Here is a 26,896-nt window from a genome sequence, read left to right as displayed (position 1 = left end):
ATTCTTATCTCTTTCTCTTCCCAGCTCATGGAAACATTTGCATGTTGAATCTGGGGAAGTGGCTTGGGGATATGAGTAAGTTTCTTGATGAGGTTAGGAGACTTGAGGTGAGGGAGAGTAAAACAGTTGACATGTAATGTTGATGGTGCAACAACTTCCCAAGAGCACGTAGCTAGGACACACACAACCGCTCTGAGCCTACCAGGCCCAGCATAGACTTGAGACAGTGAGGGCGAAATGGTCAAGGTCATTTTAGCGGGATGTAGGATTGCTCATCATAGAATAGTGACTTGGGTATGGAGAAAGTGCAGCAGAGTCACTTAGAGAGACGTTAAATGATGCTCTTCCCCACGCCGTTCAGATTCTCCACTCTCCTTTTATCAAGAATCATGGGAATCCTCAACACAATGAGTCTCCTTTCACTAAAGGGCATTTGCCTTATCCCTCAGGGGGTTGGGGGCAGGAAAAAAAAAAGATAACTATAGTCGAGAGCCCAAACTGTCCTTATGGACCTTATGGTTAGTAATACGACCTTTTCTCTGCAGTATCTTTGTTCCCTTAGGGTTCTAACTACATCTACATTGTTACTCAGCCTTCATTTTGGTGCTGTCCCTTCTCTGTGTCTTTGCTTTTGCTGTTTCCTTGACTTTCAGCACCCTTTCCTCCAGGCTCAACATGTCTTCTCTGAAACTTTCTCTGCTCTTCTTTCCTATACAGAAGAATGAGCGCTGGGGATCCATGTAGCACTTGGGACATAGTCCCTCGGGAAGTCTAGATAACAAAATTGGGATTCTTCCCAGGTTTGCTTCTCTTGATCTCTGGGGTCAGCTTGCCTGGATGGATTTCTTGGAGACCCAACGCCCAACCCTTAACCCTTGGCCTGGTTTTTCCTCATAATGGAGGCAGATGAAACTTGTCATCTGGAGAACCTCCTCAGGCTTGATGTTCACGTCTGTCTACACAGTTCCTACCGTTTTCAGACTGCTGTGCCTTGTCTCCAGGTGGCAGGGCATCTTGACAGGGCCACACCTACCATGATGAGCCTCTTCGTGGGGTCTGTCTCCTCCCATTGCATCCCCAGAATGTCTTCTGAGACGGGCAGCTCTCGTGCCCATCTGCTTCCTTCTAGCCCCTCGGCACTGCAGCACACACTCCACAAGACTGATCCTCTTGGGTCTCAGCACATCTTAGTTTGGCCCCCTCAACACTCACTTTCTGTCTCCTATGAAACACTCTTCAGTCTTGGGACGTATGTCAGTTATCAGCTTGTCCATGAGGGCTTTCTCATGGGGAAGAAATACATGCATTGAAGCATAGAAAATGAAAAGTAAAACAAATTCTCCCCACACCAGTCCCACTCTTCTGGGTAAACATTTACAGCTATTTCTATTTTTAGAGCTTCTCCTGGTTATCTCCATAAATGTAAATAACGTGTTTTTACCTTCATTTTTTTTTTAACCTTAAATAACATCTTTTGATACTATTATAGATAAGACATTTAGCTCATTCCTACTATTTCTTCCACTAGGTAAGTTTATTACTTTAAAAAATGTATGAAAATCTCTATTTCTTCATTGAAAAAACTTAGAAAGTATCTTCATTTCCCCACTATTTAAGAAGAATTCATTGTGCAGTCACTGTCTTCCACCTTTCCTGACCCACTCCACCTTCCAGTATTTGTCAAGTACATCGTCCTTCTGAAATTTGCAAGTTTAGAGCATTTACATGACATTTTGTAACCATAAATCTTTTTTTTTTTAATTTTTCAATGGTTATATGAATATTGAAAATCAATAGACAGTGTTTGCAAAATATTGTTTATTCCAGACTTGAGAGTATGTGTGCACCTACGGAGGAAGAGTAGAAGTTGTCTCTTGCCATTTACAAGAAAATGTTTCAAGGATGAAGATCAAATATTCTTTTTAGACTCCATTCATTATTCAGATTTCTGCCATGGATGACGGAAACACAGGAGGCACACAAGTAAAGGATCCTGTATTACCGCTAAGATAGAAAACTAAGGTAGAAAGAGTATATAGTGTAGAAAAATGAGCACCACAAAAACCACCTCTGCTTGCTCTTCAAGGGACTATGGAAAAAGAAATGAAGACAGAGAAAGAAGAGCAGGAAGATGCTGAACAAGAAATTGGGTGGGAGATCAGGACAAGGGCATAACTATCCAAAGTATCTAGATATAATGGAGCTTGAAGGCAGAGCATCGTCTCCCCACCTCTTGGGGGGGCTCACCTGAAAAGCACCACCCTGGGGGTGGCCACATCAAAGTCTAATTCATGGTTTGGGAGAGGGAATTTTGTTCTCTCAAACTGCCCTGGGTTCCTGTGTGGCATGAGCAGGATGTGGACATTCCAGCCTGCAATTGGGAAGGAAAAGTTGGCAGAGAGGCTGAGAAGGAGCTCACTGGTGGCATGGGAGTGGATTTTGGAGCAGGGCTAAAGAGCTTTGTAGCTATGAAATGAGGAAGTCCCAAACCAGGGGGAGTCCCAGGTAGAGCTCAACACCATCCTCAGTGACAGCTAGAGGCCACGTAGGGACAGGTCAACCAGCAGGGGTTCCCAGGCTGCAGCCAAACTGAAGAGAGATAACACTATGAATTCTGCCAGCCATGACCTTCAATAGCCAATGCCAGGAGATTTCTGAGGCTAGAACAATCTTCCTAACTGTTCCTACTCTACAGCTTTGGTCAGCAAGAATCCAGAGGATACCAAGTGGATACAAACACCACTTCTTTTTCCCCTGCTGTGAGGACACAATAAGGCATCCATCCTCATATGCCCAGAAACCTTACTGGGTAAGGGAGGGAGGGGGGCGTAAGGAAGTCAAAGTCTGGGAACCTGAGCATTTTACCTAAAAGCATTGTTTCAATTATAGCGTTTGGAATTACTCATTTAGATTAAATTTACTATTTTCTCGTCTTATCAAACAGGAAGAAGCCATAGTTTCTCTGCACATGTGGGTGCAGTATGAGTCTCTGGTCCCCAAGAGGTCTGACCTTTTATTAGAAATCTCTTTTTTTTTTTTTGGTAACCACCCTGAGTGGAACTATCTGGCAAACATCCTCTGGCCTAAGAAGGCCTGTGCTGTCCTATAACAAATTTGGGATTATTCACAGTCATGGGGGACAGGGAGAGGCTGGATCATTAAAGTTTCTAACAATAATTCAAAAATCTCATTTTTGCTGAGTGTTGACCATTGACCAAATTTTCCAGTTGCTCAGAGGTTGCCAAATGGACTGAGTTGAACTGTAAATCTTTATTGTTTCTATCAGAGGAGTAAAGAATCTGTGAAATAATTAAACATGAACTTACCTCTCTCTGGTTGCTGGGACTGGGCACGGAGGTGGGAGTTGAGAATGGAGGTTGGGGAATGGGGCTGGGGTGGGTCTCCCAGTCACTCTAGGATGGCCCGAGGCGTTTCTCTCGGGGTGCACAGGACCTTCCTCAGAGCTCCTCAATAAAATCTAAGCCCCTCTCTGGGCTTCCTGCCTTTCTGATCTCATTATTATTATGTTTTATTAGTTTCAGGTGTACAAAACAATGTAATAGTTAGACATTTATCATTTATATCCCTCATACAGTGATAACCCTTCTCCCCATCTACTATCCCTCTGACATCACATACAGCCATTACATTTCTACTATTTCTATTCCTAATTCTGTACTCCACTTCTTGTCTGATCTCATTATGTATCTGTCTTCTTCCTCACTCACTAAGCACCAGATGCTCTGTTTTATGCCAACATAGTTTTTTAAATTTTTTATACGATTCTTAGAAAATGTGGAGCTCTTTCTGTCTCTTAAAGTCATTACTCTGTTTTCCTCTCAAAATGCCCCTCACTCATTTGTTCCACAGTTATCTCCATGTCCTCCTCAGTATCTCAATTTAAATGTCTTCTCTCCAGAAAGGCCTTTTGGGAGCTTCTGACCTTCCAAGACCTTCCTTGACCTTCCGTGACTCTGCCCCCATTATTATCTTTCACAACACCCTAGTTATTGCCATCTCAAGCACTTACCATAAGTTGTGGTGACTTATTCATTTCTTGGTTCCCTCCTCTGTCTGTCTCCTGCACTGGGACATAAGCTCCCAAAGGACCATGTGTGTCTCGCTCATCGCCATGTCTCTGGCATCTAGCACAGTGCGGGCAGTAGACAGTAGTTGAACGAAGGAAGTGGGCAGACATTGTTCAATGCTGTGAGCTCAGTTCAGACACATGGTGGCCAAAGGAAGGAGGAGGGAGAAACCATCCCATCTACTTGTAGTCTGTGAACCGGATACTACCCCTCAAGGAGACTTTGCCTCGCTTGTCTCCATCTCACAGATGGAGCAACTCTGGAGGACGAGGCAAGCTTCCGAGTGGCAGAGGGAGGGTTCAAAATGAGGAGAAAATGAAGTGACAAGCGAAGTCTGCTCGAAACTACCAGATGTTTCACCTCACATCCATTGTGTTTCCATGAGGAAAAGGAGGGACAGGAGTGCTGGGGGGAAAGGATGATGATTTGCCTGGATTTCACTTCCTCCTGAGTTGCCCAGTCACCCGAGATCTGGAACGCTTGTCTCTATCCTTTCCTGGACCCCTTTCTGCCTCACCAAATGAATCATGGCCAAAACATGTGTTTAAAGCACATCAAGTGGCAGAGGGCTGGGGGCTGGAGAAAGATCCAGGAGCTGGCTTCTGATGTCCAGAAGACAAGTGTGGCTGTCTTCCGAGCCCCAGAAAGAAGCATCGTGCTCAAATGCCGGATGCTGGGCCACTGAGAACCTGTGGGCCCCGGAGAATCAGAACCAGTTCTCTGAGTGGTAACGCGGCTGAGATATTGGGATCATGAAAAATGACCTCAGGTGGATAGAAACTTCACCTGAGGCAAGAAAGAGTCAAGGCGCCTGGTCTTTGGCAGGATGATTGATTATTGGCAGGGAGGAATATTACTAGGTGTAATGCTGGAGTTCCATACAAATGCTCTCTAACACAGCTGCTCATATTCAATACTCAAGAAATATTTATTAGGCATCTACTATGTGCCAGGCCTTGATCTTATCATTTGAGAATCAAGAATGAGCAAACAGCCAAATGCAGCCCTCATGGAGCTTACATTCCAGTGGGTTAACAATCTATGCAGTTTCCTGAAATTTTTATTCTATGGGGACCCTCTAATGCTGAGAGTAAAGCTATCTTATTTGGAGGTCTCTTAAAAATTGTGATACTGTGACATTCAACAGGTGGAGTGAAAGCGGCAATGGCGGTTATGATGTAGAGAGAGAGGAAAGCAATAAATGTATTAGTAAGAGAAATGGCCACTTAAGTCCATCATGACATGGCAGCATGACAAGTCGTGAGAAGCAGGTAGGTGCTAACGAGCTTCCTGTAGCCAGAATGAGACTGGCCTTTGAAATTCAGGGAGGCCCTTGGCAGGAAGAGAGCAGCTTGATTGGCTTATCTGGTGTACCTGCACACAGAGGGGTAGGTTCTCCTGGCTCCTCCCTTGCTTCGGTCCATTTGCAATTTTGCCACTCTAACACCTTCTATGAGGTATAGACATTGAATCCCACCAGCCTCCTTTCCTGCTTAGCTCTGCCTTGTGCTGACTGGTTACCCTACATTCAGGACAGGCTGCTACTAGGGGCTGCCTTCCTTTGTTTTCACCACTCCCCACCTCTTCTATCTTAATGTTCTAGATGTGATTTGTTGGATGAGGCTGAAAGGTGCAGGGGGGAGCCAATCAGGAGTTGGGTCTCTAGAGGGTGCAAAGAAAGGATCAAAGCCCAGATGAGAAGTCATTAGTTCCCTCTTTATCTTCACTGCCCTCAGCAACCCAGTCTCTCAAGACCACACTTGGGAGTTCTCAGCTCCCAGAATTCTTCCTCTGATTTGTAATCCATTTAATCCCCTCACTGACCACAACTTGTCTTCTTTTGCTCTCACTCCACTGCTTGAGTGATATCTCAGATGGCGTCACATTTCTTCCCTCCCCCACCCCAAGTACATTAGCTGATAACCAGTCCCCTCTGACCTAAATTTATTTCTTTCCTATTCAGGATATACATCATGTTATAACAATTCAGCTTATTGGTATAAGAGAAAAACAGCCTCCTTTATACTTAAGGTATTGTTAGTTGCATTTTCCATTACTTGCAGCCTAATGCTTGCCTAACCAATGTGCCTGGTCCCTCTGGTCCCCTTGATGTTTTGATGTTGCTATGCCATCACCGTTAAGAGTGCCCATGTATCTCCTCTAATTATAGCCTTCCATAGCCTACGATACTGCCGGGCTGGAAGAGCCCTTAGAGATCAACATCCAGTCTCCTAATTTTATATATAGTAAACTAAAATGCAGAGAAGGAAACTAACATGGAGAGTTGGTTGGACACCAGGCCTAGAGCCCAAGGGTCTTAAAAATGAGTCCAGCATTCACTGTCGGCCATCTTCCTATCTCCTGGATTTGAAATAATAGCAAAAGTTGAGGGTGTAGAGACAAGCCCTCCCTCTTGCTCAATGTGGCCATGATGGCTACAGTGTGGACACACAGTGAGCACAGCCAACGTGCCTTGAGGCTCTGACCATCTTGCAGAAAGACAGACCCTGAAACCATGGGCAGTGATCATGACCCTAGGGAGTGTGGCAGCCCCAGGCACTTGCTCGCTGTGCTTTTCTCTCTGCTCTTCCAAATTGCTTTCCTGGAGACAGATTCAGCGTCTGCTCAGGGTCTTGAAAATTGTCCCCCAGAGCAGCACTCAGGTGTGAGCTCGGCAACCACACTTAGGGGCTCTGTGAACACAAGCTAATTAACTAGGAGTCACACACGCACAGAGGACATGCTGCTCACCGGCTGTCCAATTCTTCATGGCTCTCTTTTCATCTTGACTTCTGTTAAATCCCATTTAAACATTCAATATCTTACTTTTTTCTTCTCCATGTCCATCTGTGACATCTTGGCCACAGCCCTCACTCTTTGAACAATGAACCCTTAGCTGTGACTATCATCTTATCCATTTGCTGTTTATAAATCCCAGCACCAGGTTACATCCTTGAACATCCTGCTCCTTCTTCCAGGAAGCCTTTCTCCCTCTGGCTCTCCCTCTGGTCCTCTGGCTGCCCTTTATTGCCATTCCAGCCTCGGCACAAACACCAGCTCCTTGGACAGTCCTTTGTCCCCACCCACTTCCCCCATGCTGTCCATGACTCTGTAGCATGCCACTTCCTTCCCTGTGAAGCCGAGATGTTTTATTTCTTTCATAGTATTTGGCATCACCTGAAATGATCCTATTCGTATGTTGACTTTTTCAGTTTCCATTTTTCTTGTTAAAATGCAAGCATCTCTTTAGGGTAGAAACATCTATCCTGGTGCTTCCCAGTACCAAAAACTGTGCCTGGCTTCAAATAAACATCCAAAAATCATTTCTTGAACTAAGGCAGACCGGAGAAGATGGACTTTTGCTATCAGCTTGTTTTACATCATGGGTTGTCTGTGCTGTGTGTATAGGGCAGCCGTCAAAAGCCAAGGAGGAGTCCTCACGCCACTTCTCAGTCTTGGTGCCCAGTATGGTGAAGGGTGTTTATGCAGTGACTTTTCTCTATTGTCGGCCTTCCCAGTGTTCCTTCGCAAACGTTTGAGATATCAGATGTAACTCACAGATGTTAAATGAAGCCCTTTTATATCCATCTCAACCAGAAGAGTAGTGTGTTCCCCCCCACCCCCCACGCCCCCAGGATGGAGGGAGATCTCTCTTAAAAGCTTGATTAGAGGTTCATGCCCTCACTTGCTGGTTGCTAATCCCACCTCTGCCTGACTCTGAGCTCTTCTGAGAAAGCATCTCTCCTCCCCTTGATTTGCCTGCCCTGGAAACCCTCAGGCATCAGCAGAGATCCCCCATTCTCTTTGAGAGATCATGGTTTCTTGCATGTCTCCACTGATATTTGGATGGATTTCCAACTTGGCTGTCTATGTCCTCTTTTATTAAATCCAATCACTTGAGTTTGAGCTGTAAGGGCTGCCTCTCCCCACCTCCTCACTCCCCCAGCCCAGGTTCACCTGTATCTATAATACTTCCCATTATTTACAGCCTCTGCTAAAATGCTTCCTGTTCCTTATCTGCATGCCTCAGCCTCCATTCAGTCCATCCCCTGCCCATCAGGACCTGCAGAGAACTGTCCTCGCCTTTCCTTATTCCAACTTCCCCCCTCATTCACAAACCCCTACTCAAAATTTCACCCTGTGGGAGAGCTCTGCTGATTCACTCTCTCTGACGTGCCCTACCTGACCTATGGCAGTTACCCCTCCAATGTATCTGTTTGTTTGATCACAGACACCCCAACAAAGTTCACACGTCGCCAGATGTAGGTAGGTATCAGATTTGGGTCCCTATTTAACCTTCATATTTGATGACAGGCAAGAAATTTCTTCCAGGCAAGAAATATGGGTCTGGGATAGCAATGTGCCTACATTTTTTGACTAACCTTCTTTCTCTGTAGTGGACATAAGAGTACAGTATACATAAGAAGAACATGAATGAGTAATCGTCGTCATTCCAGGTTTATTCCTCCTCGTTTTTACCACCGCTGATCTGCTCATCCGCTCCATAGACCTATGGGTGACAAATTGCGACTCAGAGAAATGATCTCGAGTCAAACAGTAGCTCTTCTCATTAAGGCAGCCCAGCACAGCTTGGCGGGAGGGGGCAGAAGGGAAAAGAGTCTGTCTCAGGGTTCTTGCAGTTTATCAGAGAAGGGGAATCAGCAAACAGACCAAAAGAGAAACACATGAGGGGGGCTGAAACTCAGAGTCTTGGCTCATGGCTCTTTGTTTCACCCACCATTGACTCTCCTGGCAACTGTCTAGGAATATTTCAGAATCACTTGGGTAGAGCCTGAAAGTGAATCAAACGTCTCTTTTCATAGACCCACCGGGCTGGCCGAAAGCTGTGAAGGTCATTCTGTCCATTCCCTTGCCCCAAGGCCAGACCACATCAATTCAGCTTGCTCAGTCAGGGGCATCTCCTGTTTCCAAACCTCACCGGAGACAGCTCCTACCCAGCTCTCTCTGTCTGCTCTTCCTGCCCAGTGGTTTTGAGCCTTGGTAATGAATGGCTGAGACGGCTGCATTCCTTGGACGGCCGCTTAGCCCTGCATATTTGTCCAGCACTCCTGGGGAGGGAACTCAAGGGGATCCAGAGGCAAAGGCCTGTGTGGGGCTGCCCAGCCATACTCAGCTTTTTCCATTGGGCTTCTCAACTGCATTCTGTCCGTGCTCCAAGGTGGGGAGGTGGATCCCATTTGCAAGGAGCTGAATGCTGGTTTTTGACTTATTGCTGTATCAGTGCCCGGAGCCCTGGCAGAGAATATGTCTCTTTAATTTGGAAAAAAGGACTTTGAATTCCACCTGCCTGCTCAGTCTTCAGCACCTCTTCTTCTTCCAGCCTACTTTTCTCTTCTCACCTCCTTCACTTGTCAGAGGAATGAGGGGCAACATGAGGTTGCAGCGTGCCAGGATAGAACTCACTGATGGCTCTGTCTCTGCTTAGGATTCCACAGTTCTAACGTCCTGCAAGATGGAGTGCTGTCAGCTGATAATGCTCAGTGCTGCAAACTGAGGCTTTGAAGGGAAGACGTGGACGGGGTGAAGGGGTCACACCAAACGGGCAGAGTGTTGATGGAAGACTGAGATTTCATAGTGTTTTAGAAACAGATACCTCTGTCAAGGTTCCTATATGTATTTGCTATGGAAAATTATATTCCTTCCAGATCACTTCAGCGTTTCCCATTGTGAAGAGTGACTTTGCAGAATTTGGTGGTCAGTTGTAGACACTGATGGCAAACAAGAGGTAATGAACATCACACATGCTTTTCTTCTGCTGGGATATGCTTTCCACACTTACCCACCCCTCCACCACACCTCTGACCATTGCTGGCCTCACTCCCTTGGAGCCTTTAGGTGTTGCATAGATGCTGCTTCTTCAGCCCAGGGAGTCCTCCTAGATACTGTCATTGCAATCCCATAAGAGAAGGACTGGGAGAAAGTGGTTGCACAGAAGCCAAGAGGGAAGAGGGCTTTAGGAAAGGAAAAACTCAACTGAAATTAGTAAAAGTTGAGAAGTTTGGATTGGGTTTATACCTCAGCAGAAAATCAGCAACTGACTTGAGAGAAATTTCAGGAATTATAAAGACATAAACTGGGCTATAGAAGTTGAGGAGTAAATTAGAATAAATTGCCGACAGTGCATCGACAATTCCTTCAAGAAACGACCTGTGATAGAAAAAGAGCATAAAGGCAATAGCTAAAGAGGAGAAGTGGGGAAGGGAGAAAATTCATTTATGTATTTTTAAAGATGGAAGTGACTTAAAAAATATATAATCTTGGGGTATGCAAACGAGGTCTGACAATTAAGTTCGTGAACTCATCCTACAAAAAGTGCTACGTACTTCATTGCTGAGTATCACTATGGTCACCTTCGAAGTACTCCCCTTGGGAAGATATGCACCGATGCCAGTGCCTAGTCCACCCTTCAAAGCAATGTCCTGAATGTCATCAAAATACCTTCCTTTCAATATTTCCTTTATTTTTGGGTAAAGAAAGAAGTCATTAGGGGTCAGATCACGTGAGTAGGGAGTGTATTCTAATACAGTTGTTTGGTGGCTTAAAAGTCCCTCATAGACAGTGCCATGTGAGCTGGTACATTGCCGTGATGCAAGAGCCATGACTTGGCAAAAAGTTCAGGTCATCCAATTTTTTCCTGCAGCCTTTTCAGTACTTCCAAATAGTAAATTTGGTTAACTATTTGTCCAGTTGGTACAAATTCATAATGAATAATCCCTCTGATATCAAAAAAGCTTAGCAACATTATTTTGACTTGATTTGGACTGACGGTACTTTTTTGGTCATAGAGAATTGACTGATTTCCATTGTGCACTTTGATGCTTTGTTTCAGACTCGTATTGGTACACCCATATTTCATCACCGGTGATAACATGGCCCAAAACATCATCCTGCCTCTCCAAAAGGTCTTGGAAAACTTTGACTCTCCTTTGCTTTTGTTCATCTGTGACTCCTTCAGGACCATTTTTGCACGCACCTTTCTCATGTCAAGATTTTCAGTTAAGATTTTCCTCACTGCTTCTCTATCAATGTTTAATTGGTCTGCTGTGCTTCTCACAGTCAGCTGATGATTTTGACACACAATTCGATGAATTTCTGCAATGTTTTAGTCAGGTCTGCTTGTTACTGCCTGCCCTGACCTCTGTTCATCAGTGATGCATTCTCTCCCCTCAGAAAAACGTTTAATCCATTTATACACTGCCATTTTCTTCATGGCATTATCCTTATAAACTTGGACTAATATGTCCCTGATTTCACTTCCACTCTTGCCAAGTTTAACAAGAAAATTTGTGTTTGTTTGTTGATCTAATTCAAGCTCAGACATTCTCACGACGGCACACAAAAACACAGAACAATAATGAACACCACTCAGCAAGACACCACCACACGTCAACACGAACACAGCTGTGAGACACTGATCTACCAAGGTTATGAAACCTTATTGAGCTGTTTGTACAGTGCTGCCCATGTAAGTGCACGGTGGCAAGTTCATGAACTTAATTGTCAAACCTTCATATATGAGAAATATTCTCTAAGTACCACATGCAGATCAACTTGTCAGCCTTTTCCACCCTGCTTTGTGCCCTGAGAAGCTGACCTTTCCTGACTATGTGAAGGGGTCCCTTGAGGCTGGCTTCCAGTTATGTTTGGCCAATGGGAAGTACCAATAAGAAATTAGGAAGAGGGAGAAGAAGGTGTTTGTGGGTATTCACTCCCTTGTCTCTTTCCTTGCCTAATTAAGGTTTGGCAGTGGACTGTGGTTCTGTATTAAAGACCACAACTCCTGCCAGGCATGTATCTCCTATAGCCACAGCTCTGTCTACTAGTTCTGTTTATTGCTCTCATTCTCTTTGCTTCTTTAGGCTTAAGGGTGCTGTTGGCTTCCTGCTATTGCTAGTTTGGGGAGTTTCAGCAATCCTTTCTGATTTCCCTTAACTCAGACCACACCCTTGTAAGTAGTCCCTGAATCACCTCATTGAGTATACTATCTGTTTCTTGTTGGGGACTGGAAAAGAGGTGTGGTGATTAATGACCTTGTTTCCTTCAAAAGGCTCCAGAGAATGCTGAGAATATGGAAAGAACACACTGGAAAAGCTGCAACAATAGAGCTTGAAAAGCAATAAAAATGGGGGACTTTTAGTCAAAATTGTATTGTCAGTTCACATCTTGAGGCCTTCACTCTGCTGCTGACACATTGCAGTGATCAGTAAAATAAGAGACATGTAGATGTGGCTGAATCTCCAGTCCTGCAGAGTCACAGGTCAAAAAAGAAGGTAAAGACAACTGTATACTCAGTTCTACTAGCATGATAATGGGTATAAAGTGTCCTGTCCCTGCCTGTTTATCACATCGTAAAGTGACTGAAGATAATTCAACAACCTGAGTCTATAGCTTATATAAAACTATATGGCTTGGGAGGGAGGAGAAAACAGAACACAAGCCCTGAGTTAAAACCCACTGGGTCAAGATATCTGTTGGCTTGAAGATCAAGTCTGTAATATCCCTAATTTCACACCAATGTGGGAATCCCAAGCTGCCCACCTGGTTTTGAAGTGGGCTCCTACAAGATGAACCAGTAAACCAAAATTTTGAAACATATGAGGAATATTAATGATAAAAGAGGCATGTAACAAAATTTTTTTAAAAAAATGGGAAAACGAATTAATCAAATTAAAATAATAGAATAATCTGAAATCATTTAAAAATAAGTCTGTTTAGAATTGTCAAAGAGATAAAGGAATAATAACAACAATAATAAAAAGTGAAGGGTAAAACAAGAAATGATGATACAAATGAGGCAAAAATTAGACACAAATAAGAGAATATTTAACGTAACAATAGTAAACTGTGGTATCAAAAATACAGCATTTTATAACATTGAAAAAATTATTCAGTAAATGGAATAAACTTTAAACTAGACACAATTAGGAAGAGAGTATATAAGTGTATGTGATGGTTAATTTTATGTATCCACCTGACTGAGCCAATGGAGGGCCCAGATATTTAGTAAAAATTATTCTGCATGTTTCTGTGAAAGTGTTTTTAGAGATGAACACTTTAGTCACTAGAGGAAAACAGATTGTTCCCCATAATGTTGGTGGGCCTCATCCAATCAGTTGAAGGTCTAAATAAAACAGAAAGATCAACCCTGTTCTAAGTAGGAAGGAATTCTCCAGCAGAGTGCCTTTGGGCTTGATCTGTACCTTTGGCTATGATGGACAGTTAAGAGGCATAAGAAATATACTGAGAGATACCAACATACATCTGATTAAGAGTTTCAGGAAAAAAATAATACAGAGAATGAAAGTTCACATAAAATGCAAACAGAACAAATAAATATAAACACATCTATTTATGCTATAATGAAACTGTAAAAAATAAATGATAAAAAATAAATATTAAAAGTTACTAAAAGGAAAACACAGGTTACCTACAAAGAAATAACAATTAGATTGACAAAAGAATTATCTTCAGCTACATAAGACCCCCAAATAAAGTTAATATTTTAAAAGCACTGAGAAAAAATAGTTAACCTGAAATTTCATACCCAGCTAAATTATTATTCAGTTGTGAGGGCAAAATAAGGACACATTCAGCTACGTAAAGAATAAGGAAATTTATTATTAACAGACCTGTGTACATAATTCTAAAAGGAGAAAAGTGAAATTAGAGGGAAGAATTAGAAGCAAGACAGAAATAGTTGTAAAGGATTTCAGTAAGTACATTAATTATTGAGAAGGTAAAAATAAGTTTTGCGTTAAAAAAGTGGTGCTAAATGTCTAGACAACCAGCACCAAAGAATGTTGGTGGATGTGCTCAATGCTTAAAACATACTGACGTCTTTGTCTTGTTTGAGAATGCTAGCAATAATAAACACATTTAGATCTTAGAAAAATATATATGTGTGTATTAAAAATTTATGAGTAACCATTAGAATAGTATAAATACAATCTTGCTTCTAAACCAGAAGCCAAGAGGAGGAAAGATGGTGGGAAGAGGGAAATAGCTATAGCTCTATTAATACAAATGATGGCAGGAAGAAGAAAAAATAAGGTTGTTTTTTTTTAAAAAAAGCATGAAAAGAGTAAACACAAAATAAGTGAAAATAAACATGGATTTTTTAAAAAAGCAAGTTGCAGAATCTTACATACCATATGACACCATTTATCTTTAAAGTTACCAAGCACACAAAATCATAGTAAACATATTTGTATACGAATGTACTAAAAATACAATAACCTGTTCAGGTGAGATACATTCCTTTAAGAGTGTTTACCAAAAAGGATAAGGGAAGTAGGGAAGGGGGTTTCAGTCGTGTCTTTAACATTTCATTTATTTATTTTTTAAAAGGCTCGAAACACTGGATAATATTAACATTTAAAAATATCTGTGGTTGTGATGTGTGTGTATGTTTTATTATTCTCTATGTTTTTCTCTATTTTTGAAAGAGCTCATGATTTTTAAGGAGAAAACAATGAGAGGTAGAACTGCATTACTACAGAAAAAAGATTTAAAATCTGTATGAGTTGATGGCAGTGGGGGATTTCCTTAGGTCTGAGGAAAGATTTGGTCGGATTCCCAAAGTCACAGTCAGGTAGATACAGCCTGAGTCTGTAGATCAAGTAACTTTGTACTCATGGAAGTTTTGCCTTGGTCTGTTAAGAGTTAAGAAAGTATAAGGAGTGAGTTATAAGTAAACCAAGAGTTAGGCTCTAGAATAGGATATGGCATAGAGAGAAGTTAGCTTAAGGGAAAACCAATGAGGGGCTGTTTAATTCTCTCAACCTATACTGGGCTGACTTGTATACACTTAAAGTGACTGTAGAATGCTTACCAAGTATTCACTGAATCCTTGCTATGCTCACACCACTCTGCTAAATGCTTGACGTGTATTATCTTACACTATCACATTCGGTGCATGAGTACGTAAGCGATGTTTTTATTGACTTACTACTTCATTGGGGGTAAATGAGCAGTTAGGGTCATGAAGCTTATCAAGTTAGTCACAGATTTGCTCCCTACTAGCCGAGTGATTATGGCAGCTCGCTTCACTTCTCTGTGCCTCAGTGTCCTCCTTAGGTGGGAATAGTAACAGGTCCTACTTCACTGCATTGTTGTGCAGATCAAATGGATTGTCATGCTAAGGCTTCAAGGACAAATTGGCCTATAGTAATTGCCATACAAGTGGTTTCTATGATTATTTGTTGCTATTTTGGATGAGAAAATAAAGGTCTAGAGAGACAAAGTAATTTGCAGAAGTGCACAGTTAGTTGGACATTGTGGTGTCTGGGGAAGACTGCTGTAGCCACCTAGATTATATCTAGGTTAGCTAGCCCAAGGGTGAGCTCACACAAGGAGGGTGGAAAAGCAGAAAGATGGTAAGAATCTGGTTCTTGTGGATGTCATTGGGCTCTGAATCGACCAACCTTGGACTATCCCTACCCATGGACTTTTGTTATAGGAGATAATATGTTTTCTTAATTGTTCAAGCCAGTTGAGATGTACAGATTTCTGTTATTTGCAGCTCAAAGCTTCCAAATAATTCAACTCCCTTATCAAACTTGTTATTAGGATAGAGAGAGAAATCATGCCATGGAATCACTGACCATTGAAAGGCCGCCCCAGATCTATGGTTTTGTCTCTGAGAGTAGGGAGTGGGTGGTGGCAGCACAGGATGACAGTGGAACTTGGTTTCTCGCATCAAACTAGAAAAAGCCATTCGGTGAACTGGGTCCTGAGCTGTGGGAGAAGCAGAGTTCTCCAAGCCCTTTAAACTGAGAAGCTCCCATAACAACCAGACAAGTAGGAATCCAGGGGGAAGATGACAATGGTCCTGGAGCTTCTCCCTATTCAGATTAAGATGCATGAAGGTAATAAAAACCACCCAAAAGGAACTGTAAAAAGAGGCCTTGGGAAGCACATCCAAGAGAGTGAAAAGGAAGGAGAACAGAAGGAACCCATGGAAAGAAAGTCTTCCAGACCAAATGACGGTCCAAAAATAATGAGACCAAAGTTCAAAGAAGTAATTTAAACCGAATAAGGCAGGGAAGCCCGAGCCAGCTAGGGGAGGGCTCACTCTGCAGGGAACAGGCGAGCAGCGGGGACGGAGTTGAGCAGAGTTCAGTTTAGGACAGCTCAGGGGTCAGAGCGGAGAACGCGCACATCGGATGGCTGGGCGCTCCCACTGCGCAGGTCAGTGGAAGAGTGGGGCTAGATGCTGGGCTTCTTGCCTCCTCTGCAGCAAGGTGACTGCACTGTCTCCACCCCCACCATTGGCAGGACTGCTTGAGTATGCAAAGTTTATCCCATCTGGGTGGGCTTGCTGCAAATGAAAGAGAGAGCCCCTGGGACCAGGCAAATGAAGGAACCCTTATTTGCTTTGAGCCGAGCTTCTTTTAGGCCCTATGTTATATTTCATTTTAGCAAAGAATTCCAGAGATGCCAGAGATAATGGATGCTAAGCGCATTAAGTGCCTGCTGAATTTTGGACTCGGGCTCTTGCTGATCCTATAGTCCAGGTAATTACCTAGAGGCTTAGTGTGAGAACATACATGTAGTTCATTTGTGTATACTGCATGTGGGTGTGTGCATGTACACATTGAAATATTTCTATTTACCTTTTCTACTTACCATAGTCCCTATTCCAAAGTTAAAGTCCATACCTTCCACCATAGCCTTTAAAGCCAAAATACTGAGTTAAATCAAACAAACAAAAAATAACATTTTCACAAGACTTGAGGATTTAAAGAGGTAATGAAATGAACATGAAGAACTTAAATTCCCACCTAGGAAGGTCTTCCTTCTATGGGCCTCCCTCAGTTATAATCTCTGATATTTATTCTTAGGACAGAGGACAGAAATGACTGATGTATCATGGTCACCAATTGAATTCAAGCTGCATTCAAACATACAAAGAAAATGCGGCTCATGTAGCTTTTAAAGGTTTTATGTGACTGATCTAATGTGATTCTCAACAACACTGGCTAGTGGGAAAACAACCTTGCCACTTAACAATATCTCAATCTCTTCTTGTTAAATAATACTTTATCCCAAAGAGACCTGGAGTTATTTGGAATTCTCCTGCTTCCCTGCTCGTCTCCAAGATGGCAGCTGGAGATTAAGGGTGAGGGCAAAGAGACTTCCTGGTGGAAAAATAGAAGGGGCGGCTTCTGAGTCAAAATGGTGTCCTCTGGATTCCCACTAGTCTACACTGGAGTAGATGATCTGGTCTGGTCCCTGGATTGGTGACCACTGGTCTCAGGTCATGTTTGGGGGCAATGTGGTAGCTTCTTCTTACCCAGGGCCCTCTCAGCGCCTCCTTGGCCCCTCTCTGGAGCACCTGTGAATTTCTGGGTTCACTGCTCACCACCAGCTATCTGTGTGGTGGGAATGTGAGAAATGCTGCTATAGGCTTGCTTGTCTGGTTGCTTTCCTGCTGCACTGCTAAGCTAGTACCCAGGCCACTGTGACTCTGGCTATGTGCTTCCGTCTGCCAGAACGCTCACATGCTGCTCCAGGCAGTGCTTGGGGAAGGCCCTCACTGGTCCCCACCCCAAAGGTTCCCAGGTTCCTTTCTCTACCTAGAAATGTGTACCAAACCTGCTCTAGCCATGGGGTTCATCCCAGGAGGGGAAAATAAAGACATGGAAGTCTAACCTCTTTGCCCTACTTCTGTCTCTTCTTCCCACACTCCCCTTTGGGATATACTGGCAGTTTCTGTTCCACTTGGTTTGCAAGGTGATTGTGCCTAGAAACTTCTACTCTCTTCCCACCTGACTTGTTCTTTGTCCTTCCTTATTTCCTAAGTCATAAAGGCAAATAGGGTAGAAGGAATGAGAACTTGTTTGCACAGATAACTGTATATTACTTTTGAAATATTTAGAAAGATACAGCGATTACATTACCTGTATAGACCCTGAGGTTGGCTGGAGCCCTGTAGCGATAAAGAGCTTAATAAAAGTTGCTTCCTGGCTGAGAAGGGAAGGGAATGGGAGGAGCTTGGACAGCCTGGAGTAACATCTGTAAGGTCTCTGCAACTCTTTTCTCTCAGGAATACAGGACTCTTGACTGCTCCTACTTTCTTTTGATTTCAAAATAGCACACATGTCTTCATCTCTTACTCTCCCTCATGGCCCTACAGGATGTTCCCAGAATCAATAGGCCCATGGATTTCATTTCTAGACCCACATAAACAGGGGTGGCATGAATGAAGATGCCTACAAAAAAGAATCCTTTTTTTTTTTAAATTCAGAAAGATCGAGAGAATAATATGATAAGTGCGCACATCTCCCCATGCATATTTGAAATGTTTACTTGTCATTTAGGCTTCTCTGTGTGTGTGTGTGTGTGTGGGTGTAAACTATCTTACAGTTAAAGTTGAAAACTACTTTGTTCTTCTCATCCTAGTTCCCTCCTTTTCTCTGCAGAGACAACCACTATCAAGAATTTTATATCATTCCATTCCATGTTTTATCAGCTTATTATAGATTTATATGTCAGAAAATAGAGAATATTGTTTTATAAGTTTAAAAAATGCCCCCAAATGATATCATATTGCATGAACTGTTTTACAACCAGTTATTTTTCAGTAAGCAATATATTTTTGAAATTTATTTTTTAATGTATGTAGACCCAGTTCATTCATTTTAAACTGCTTGCAAGTATTCATTGTGAATCTATCACATATTATTTATTAATTCCTCACTGAAAAAATACTCAGATTGTTTTCTGTTTTTTTTTTCTCCTGGTATTTTATTTTTAATAATAGGAACTATTGGCTCACCATAATGCTTTAATGTCAGGCCAAAATTGACCAGAAGACTTGGTTGCCTGTAAATCAGCCCAGTTGTCCAGTTGACACTGAGCTGCTGCCAACCACTAGCTATTTGAGCATCCTCATGTGCCCTCCAAGTTATAGGTCGCCTATCCCTGGACCTCTCTCTGACTCTGTTTCCTTATCTGGAAAATAGGATAATTCTTTCTGTCTTGTGGAGTTGCTGTGAGGGCTTATGGATTAATATGGTGATGTGTATGCCTCCACATCCACAGGTAGCAAGCCTTCTGTTAATGGAAGATGCATATAATAATTAATGCCTGATAGAGAACTAAGGCCCAGGCTCCTGACTCCCTGGCCAATTTTCTTTCAGAGACATTCTCTGCCTGTGTTATGATGGTTAGTAAGACCCTACACCAGTTTCTGGTCTGAACGTAAGTACAACCCATGGGAGGCAGAGGCAACAGGCAGAGGCAGTGGACTGCAGTGTGAAGTGTTGGGGACTAACGACCCTGAATGCGATCAGGACTCAAAAGTGCTGTAGCCAACAGCTGCTGTGCTCTGGGTTTTTCCAAGCATGTCTTTGCAGGGCCTGCTTGGACCTGTCCCAGTTCAGCTGCCTGCCGGAGCACAGCTCAAAGCCCTTATTATGGGCTTATTCTTTGCACAGTTCTGGCCAATCAGAGCTCTGTTGCTACGCGCACCCCGCAGGCAGAGCCTTTCTCTCCAGTTCCACTCACAGCCAGCAGAGCTGTCCACAGACATCTCTTTGCTATTTTTGTTTGGATTGGTTTTTTGTTGTTTTTTAAAGCACCTGATACATATTTCTCTTCTTATTTTTCTCCTCCTTTTCTTACTCCATTCAATCTCCACCCAAGGCTCTACTCTCCTTCCTGCACGCACGCACACGCGAATCCAATTAAGAATCATTAACAAAGAAACCTTGGTCCAAGACAGCAAACAGTCTTTAGAAAGAATCTTATTCCTTGCTTTTCAATCCTGGAAAGATCTGCTTTTCCTGATATTCGGGGACACAAATTAAAAGGTGGCACCACTGGCACATATTTAGCTCCCCACTCTTTCTTCTCTACTTCCAAGTGCAGAGCAATCAACAGGAGAGAGAGATACTAAGATTTCAAACAATCTGCCCCCCACCCTCCATTACCACCTCTCCCAAAAGCCCACCACAAAGCTCGTGTGACTAGACACAAATCATTAACACCGTGGAGCCCACAGCCTCTCTGCCATGCTCCGCTTATGATGGAACATTTGGAAGTTGTCTGCTCATCTTCTCCCCTCCCCACACTCTCTGACAAGAGAAAAGATAAGAATTCTTGCTAGAGAAGGGGCTGCATGCAGCAGGGGCTCATGACAACATCTAAGCACACTGGGGAGGAAGAAATGGCGGCGAGAGATGACCGAGAGACCAAGATAGCAGGTTAAAATGGTATCGGTGAAAGGGAAAGTTCTACCATGGTAGGAAAGCACAGGGGGTCAGGGAGTTTGGGGTGCTAAAGAACAGGAGAAGATCAGATTTTTAAAAGTGACTTTGACCTATCTTATTGAACCTCCTGAAATGTTAAGAGAGAGAGATGAGCACAGTTTGGAAGACCTGGGTAGCCATGGTGTTTTGAACTAGGTACTGCTCTGGTATTTAAACATGTTCCAGCTTTTTAAGTGTTACATTTACTTACTCCGATAGCTGCCTACTCCAATGTTTAGGCAACTTTTTAAAAACATACATAAATAAGTAAATTCCATTAAAAATAAGGGTTAATATTTGTAAGTGACATGGTTTAAGCAGGTTTTGGAGGGGAGACTAATTTTCTAGAAACCTGGCTAAAGCTAGTTATTAGACTGTGATTGCTAAAAGAGGAGGGGAATTAGGCAGAGAGCCAGACTAGCTTCCTTCAGATGGGTTTTCTCCAGAGATCTGATCCTCTTAGTTTCTTCCACACCTTTACCATCCTTTCCCTCTTACTGGATAGATGTGCCAGTGGAGGGGGAGTTTTAGTGCTTTGTATTAATACATAGCAAAGATAATGCAGAAGTTTTGAAGCAGGAGTGTAAAAAATAGTTCAAACACTTGGCGAGACCTGATTTTATCATTAAAGAACGTAACTGAAAAACACATGTAAAATATAAGCTCTGCCCTGACAAGCCAAGGTCTGAAATAAATGAGAATTTTAAATAAAAATAGTGATTCCTGTATCTTAAAGTTTTGCAAGTCCTTCCGTACCTCCCCACGTCCCCCCAAATAAAGAGAGTTCTTTTAAGACTTAATATCTCATGTGGTAAAAAAACATTTCTCTGTATTTAGCAATTCCTTAAGTTTCATAATAATCTCTTTCTTCATTCACATTCAAACATAATACTTTTGATTTAGAAAACTAAAAAGTAATAAGATCCTATTTGTTTAAAAAATTATACTTAACTCTATACATTGAGAAATGTCAGCAGTGATTTTTACTTAACACTGACAGGTGTTATTTTAATGATGGAATATTGAGGTGATTTTTTTTTTTGCTGTTCATCTTTTTTGTACTTTTCAGTTTGCGTAATTTTAAAGACTATATATTATGTTCTACAGACCTAACATAATTTTCTTTAAAAACAAAGAAGAAGTTAGGTATCTTGGAAAGTAATTGAAGGTCAATGACTTCTCCCTATAGATCCTGTAGATATCAGGAGGTTATGTGTGTGTGTGTGTGTGTGTGTGTGTGTGTGTGTGTGTGTGGTGTGGGAGTAGTATTGTCTCAGTGCATCTATTCCCAGGAGACACTGTGGTATCTGAGTTCAATGGAATGAGAGGACCGGGACAAAGGGTGAGGAAATAGTAAATTTGAGAGGAAAAATGGGGACAGCACAGTTAGTTAGACATGACTCAGCAAAAACACACTATGAAATTTTCAGAAAGGTCTTAGAAATTACAACGTTACCCGTACCCCCTGCTTCTGAATAGAATGGTCCTGGCCCTCCCAAACTTAGGTGGGCTCTCCAGCCTAAGTTGAGTAAGCTTTAAGAGGGAGGTGGGAGAGAAGAGTGAATGGAGTATGCCAGCATCACTTTCCTCCAGGCGGGGCGGCAGGTGAGTGGGTTCTCTATTGTCGAGGTGCAAACAAGCAGTAAGCATCCTTTGTGTGGCTGGACTGAAGCAGAGGAGAACCAGAGGCCTGGAGAAGTCTCTCCATAGCCAACATTTCTCAGAAATACAGCGGAAGTCTCCCAGACAAAGCAGACAGGTTGGCATCCTTTTCTTGGGAGTCAGAGGAGGGGAAGGAGTGAGGCAGGCTTAGCCAACATACCAGCAACAGTGGTGAAATCTCGGGAATCTGGGGGTCTGCCAGCCTTGCCTTCCATAGCAGCTTGGGCAGCAGGTCTCAATGCCCTCACCTGGGGACCCCACGTGAACTTGGCTGCCAGACCATAAAAGGAAGTCCCTGGCTGAAGGACCAACTCACTGCCCCTTGAAAATTCCCTTCCTGATGCCTGCTACTAACTGTAGATATCTGTGCAGGTCTGGGCCCTCTTCATGGGTCCTGGGACTGTTAGGGGGTCCATTCGTGTGCTTGTCATCATATGTTACCCTCTTTATGCTTTCTCTCTTCCTCCTGCCTTGCCAGACACACCCTTTGTCCTCATCAGTGCCCAAATCACACTTGTATCTGGTGTAACCAAACACTCATACTCATAACCCAATCCAGTTTCCACAAGGTCTCTAGATCATCAAGTCTCCTCTTTTACCCCATCACCTCATAACCTACAAAGAAAAAAACAAGCACATGCAAACAAATAAATCAACAAAGAACAGAAAGGAGATTTCTTGGCCTTAGTTTGGAGGCACAACAGAAAGTTGTAGCCACATAAACTATGCTCCATGTTCAGAGCTATGTGTCATGACCCTTAGCTTGAGCAACCTGAATGCAATACCTGAAATCCACTCTCTTGCCCTTTAGTAGGTCAATTCTTAGCTGAAATATAATTCTGTAGATGGGAAATTCCAGAGAGAAGTGATCTCTGTGTTAGACAGCCAGGTGTAAGTAAAGTGAGGAGAAGTGACATATGCCCAGGTAGACCCAAATATTTGACATCCCAGGACCTTTGCTGTGTATTCTGTAGCAGCCTAGCTGGGGTGGATATCTGGCAAGTTACTAAGATGGGAAGGCACACCGGCAGACTTCATTGTCTTCAATGCTGTGTCAATTACATTAACCTTTCCTACCTTATTACCTGAGTTTGGGATGTAAAGTGTAAAAAACACATTTGCTTGGAATTGCACCAAAGACTAAAAGTAGAAATCCATGTTATACTTGTGTTTCCCAGGTGTCGGGGTAGCTGACTTCTTTTCTTTGGGGCCTTGTCTCCAATTCAGGATCATTTCCCCCCTCCTCTACATAAAATACCAACCCAGCCCATTCATATAGCTCACTGGTAATTTAGTGACACTCCAGTTGACTAGTTTTGATCCATCACAAAATGAGCTTCTTGCCAAGATAGAAGAGAAGGTTATATAAACAGACATAAATTTCCAAAAACAAAAGCATATGTAAGGATGATATGGTAGCATCTTCAGGATGGCGGGACCGGCCTCCAGGCATGGCAGCTTCCACCCTTAGCCCAGACAGAGATGCCACTCACCTGCTGTGGAAGGCATTACCTAGTGTCTTGGTTACCACCTGAGTTATCCATTAATGAGTATTTTCTCTTCACTATAAATGAATGTGGCTCATGAAAAAAAGCTTCAAAGACTCACCCAAATTCCTTATTTGTACTACCATATTTAACTCTGTGGTGTTATATAAAATTGTTTAGCGAGACTCTTACTTCATACATTCCAAGTCCTTGAGCAAGAACTTAATTTGGTTAAGTGCTATCTACCCCCAATTCAATTTTATTTTATGTGCAGTTACCTACTGAAATATATTGTGTCCTATAACAGTGTGAAAGGTGAGAAAAGGAGATACAGAAGAAATTGTGTTGCACACTTTGGATCAATGTTGAGTCATTTGGTTGGTCCATTGTACCCTAATTAGATGAACAAACCGACCTGTACAACCTAGTCAAGAGTCTGTTTTTTAGAGGATTCTATTGGCCATGTTTTCTATGTCAGTGCTGCTCAAACTTTCACCACTCCTCTCTTGTTTTGGCCTCACTAAACTAAGGTCAGATATGTAGGTCTTACCCTCAATTTACCAATGTGGAAGGAGAGACCTTAGAGGTTGGTTCATAGAAAAGTCCGCAAGCTGGCGATGTGTGGAAGCAGAGTAGCAGCCTACGTTCTCATCCTCTGTTCTCCTTGACCCCACTGTCCTACACTGAGATGTCCCCCAAAGCCACAGTCATTTCCTCCTTGTGAGACAAACATGAATCTATCTTGGCCCAGTACTCCTGAGGAAAGCAGAATATAAAAAGACATTTTCTCTGTCTTGCCAGATGGCTTCAGGATAAAATTCTTCCCCAAACCAAGTGTTAGAGTCCAGTCGACTGTTTCTGGGAGGGCAAGAAGTAACAGGGAGAGGTATTTAACCCTCCTCCCCTAATACCACTGTATCCAAGCTTGATGTTAGCAGGTATTGCCAAGGCAGACCAGATTGTTGAGCTGAAATCAAGAGGATGGGTCCCTGGCAGAGCAGACCCTTTTAAGGCTGAACGTTGGCTGGTGGGGAAATCCAGTCCCCGGATCTGGGGTTGCAGACTGGACTCTCTCATTTGCTTTCATACCTCCTGAGATGCTGGCTGGGCAAGACATGAAATAAACTGAAGATTACTGAGCCCCATCCAACCCATCTGGGAGCCCACAGTGGAAAATAATGGGGATAATACATTGGGACAGCCCCAACTTCTTGAGATCAATGCATACCTCTGTGCTTGTCTGCATACTTTGTATAACTTTTTATTTTGAAAAAAAAAAAAAAAAAAAAAAAAAAATGAACAGTTAGCAAGAATAATGGCTTCTCATTCTTAAAATGCTTTGGAGAAGCCAGAACCTGGGGAAGCCAGTACAAGGGAGAGTTGGGGATAATCAGAGAGAATAGCCTCCCAGGAGAAGCATGGAGGAGCTGGATGTTTGGTCTCAAGCTCTGTTTATATGAAACACTTGAGTATTTTGGGCTTAGCTTTTGTGATAAAGTTAGCATTAGGACCCTTGAGTGCTGCATTCATTCATGGGATGTGTATTATGCTCCTACTTGACACCAACCACTGGGAAGGCAAAAAAATGAATAAGACATGGCTTCTGCACCTAAGGAATACTAACCATGATCAAATGAGACTAAATTGTTGAATGATCTTGAGAAACATTTAATTAAAAAAATATCACACACACACACACACACACGCGCGAGTGGCAGGTCTCCTTTAGTACCTTCAGCCAATGTGGCATTGACAGCTGCTGAAAATCGCGCAGTTGTTCTCCACTCACCTCCATCAAGTTAAACTTAGAAGTAGAACCTTAGAACAGACTGCAGACCCGAGGTCCTGGCCTGCCCCAGTCCTCCCTTATGGAGATGAAGGAACAGAAGCTCATAAAAGAAAAGTGGCTGAAACAGCTTTCTGATTGGCTTTTCAGATTCTGTGTCTCCCATTTCATGGGTTAGCAGTTCCTAGGATTCCTTCATCTTCATAAGACAAAACTTCAGTGGTAATCTCATTAATAACACAATATCTTCAGTGGGTTCCTATGAATCGCAGACCAAATCAAGCACAGTTTGCTCAGCTCCATTCCACACCTCCTGCCTTACCTGCCATATCCTTTTTACATGTACCCATCCTCTAGTGAATGTGACTGTTTAAGGTTCCCTAAAAAGTCGATGCTTTCTCCGCTCTGTGCTTTCACTCCTGAAATAAAACATTTTATATTAACTATATGCTCCAACTGCTTTTTCCTTGCTTTTCCCTACTCTTCTCTTCCCCCACCCCCCTTCTCTCATCTTTTCTGCAAACTTTCATCTAAGTAGGAGAAGGCCCAGGTGGTTAGGGTTTCATAGGTATGAATGGAGCATCTACCTGGCTTGAATAGACAAATCTGCACACCATACCCTCAGTGTAGGGCACCAGAAGAGGCACCGATGGAGCATTTAGGGACATCTCTAAGTGGAGGCTGATGCTAGAGGCACCACCCTGAGTTATCTCTGGGCTTGCATCAGGAGCCTTCCAACTTGGTAATCCTGGGAGGTCTAGGAGGGCAAAACAGGGAAAATGGATTTGAGATTTTCCTGCCTCATCCTGATCGGGGACAGACAGACAGATTAGGAAAGAGTAAAAGGTCCTGCAGCCTGGCTGTGCACACATGGGTTCCAAAGTCCCTGGATGCTGGAGAGAGCTGCCATTGGCTCTCACACCCCCTCTCCAGATCCACCCCGACTCCTGTAGCGTCTCCTCAGTTTCTCCAGCTCTTTTTTCTCTCCCTGCCTCTCAAGTACCAATGTTCCTCAAGTGCTCTGTTCTCTACCCTCCTTTACAAATTCATTCTCAAAGCCCCCGTCTACTCCCATGACTTCCATTATCACCTCCTTCCTGTTGTCTCTCAAATCTGAACCTCTCTCCTGATTGGATATAATCATTGCAATATCCAATGGTTATTGGATATTGCAACTGAAATGTCCCTTCAAATTGGAAAGTCTCAAACTCTTGACCTGTTCCCTCTCCTCTGACCCCATCTTAATAACTAACAGCTTGAGGCATTCAGTCACCAAAGCCAGAAATCTAGGAACATTCTAGATTCCATCCTTATTGTAGTCACTCAATACTGTTGATCACAGCATCCAAAAATCCGTTGAAGCCAGCTCCTCGGCTTTGTTCTCACTTGTTTCCTGTACTCTCAGGCCCTTTCATTCCTGTCTACAGCGCTAACAATAGCCTCCTGACCTTTGTGTCGTCTTCCCACTATGCCACTATGAACGAATCCTTTAACCTCTTTGCCGTTCTTCTTCTAAAACGTGAGGGTGTTGGACTACCTCTCTGAGAGCTTTCCCAGCTCCGACATTCTTTAATTTGTCAGCTTGCATCTATCACAAGC

This window comes from Rhinolophus sinicus, linkage group LG01 (genome assembly GCF_036562045.2).
Source record: "Rhinolophus sinicus isolate RSC01 linkage group LG01, ASM3656204v1, whole genome shotgun sequence".
Classification (NCBI taxonomy): Eukaryota; Metazoa; Chordata; class Mammalia; order Chiroptera; family Rhinolophidae; genus Rhinolophus; species Rhinolophus sinicus.
Note: the sequence above shows the minus strand (reverse complement) of the source record.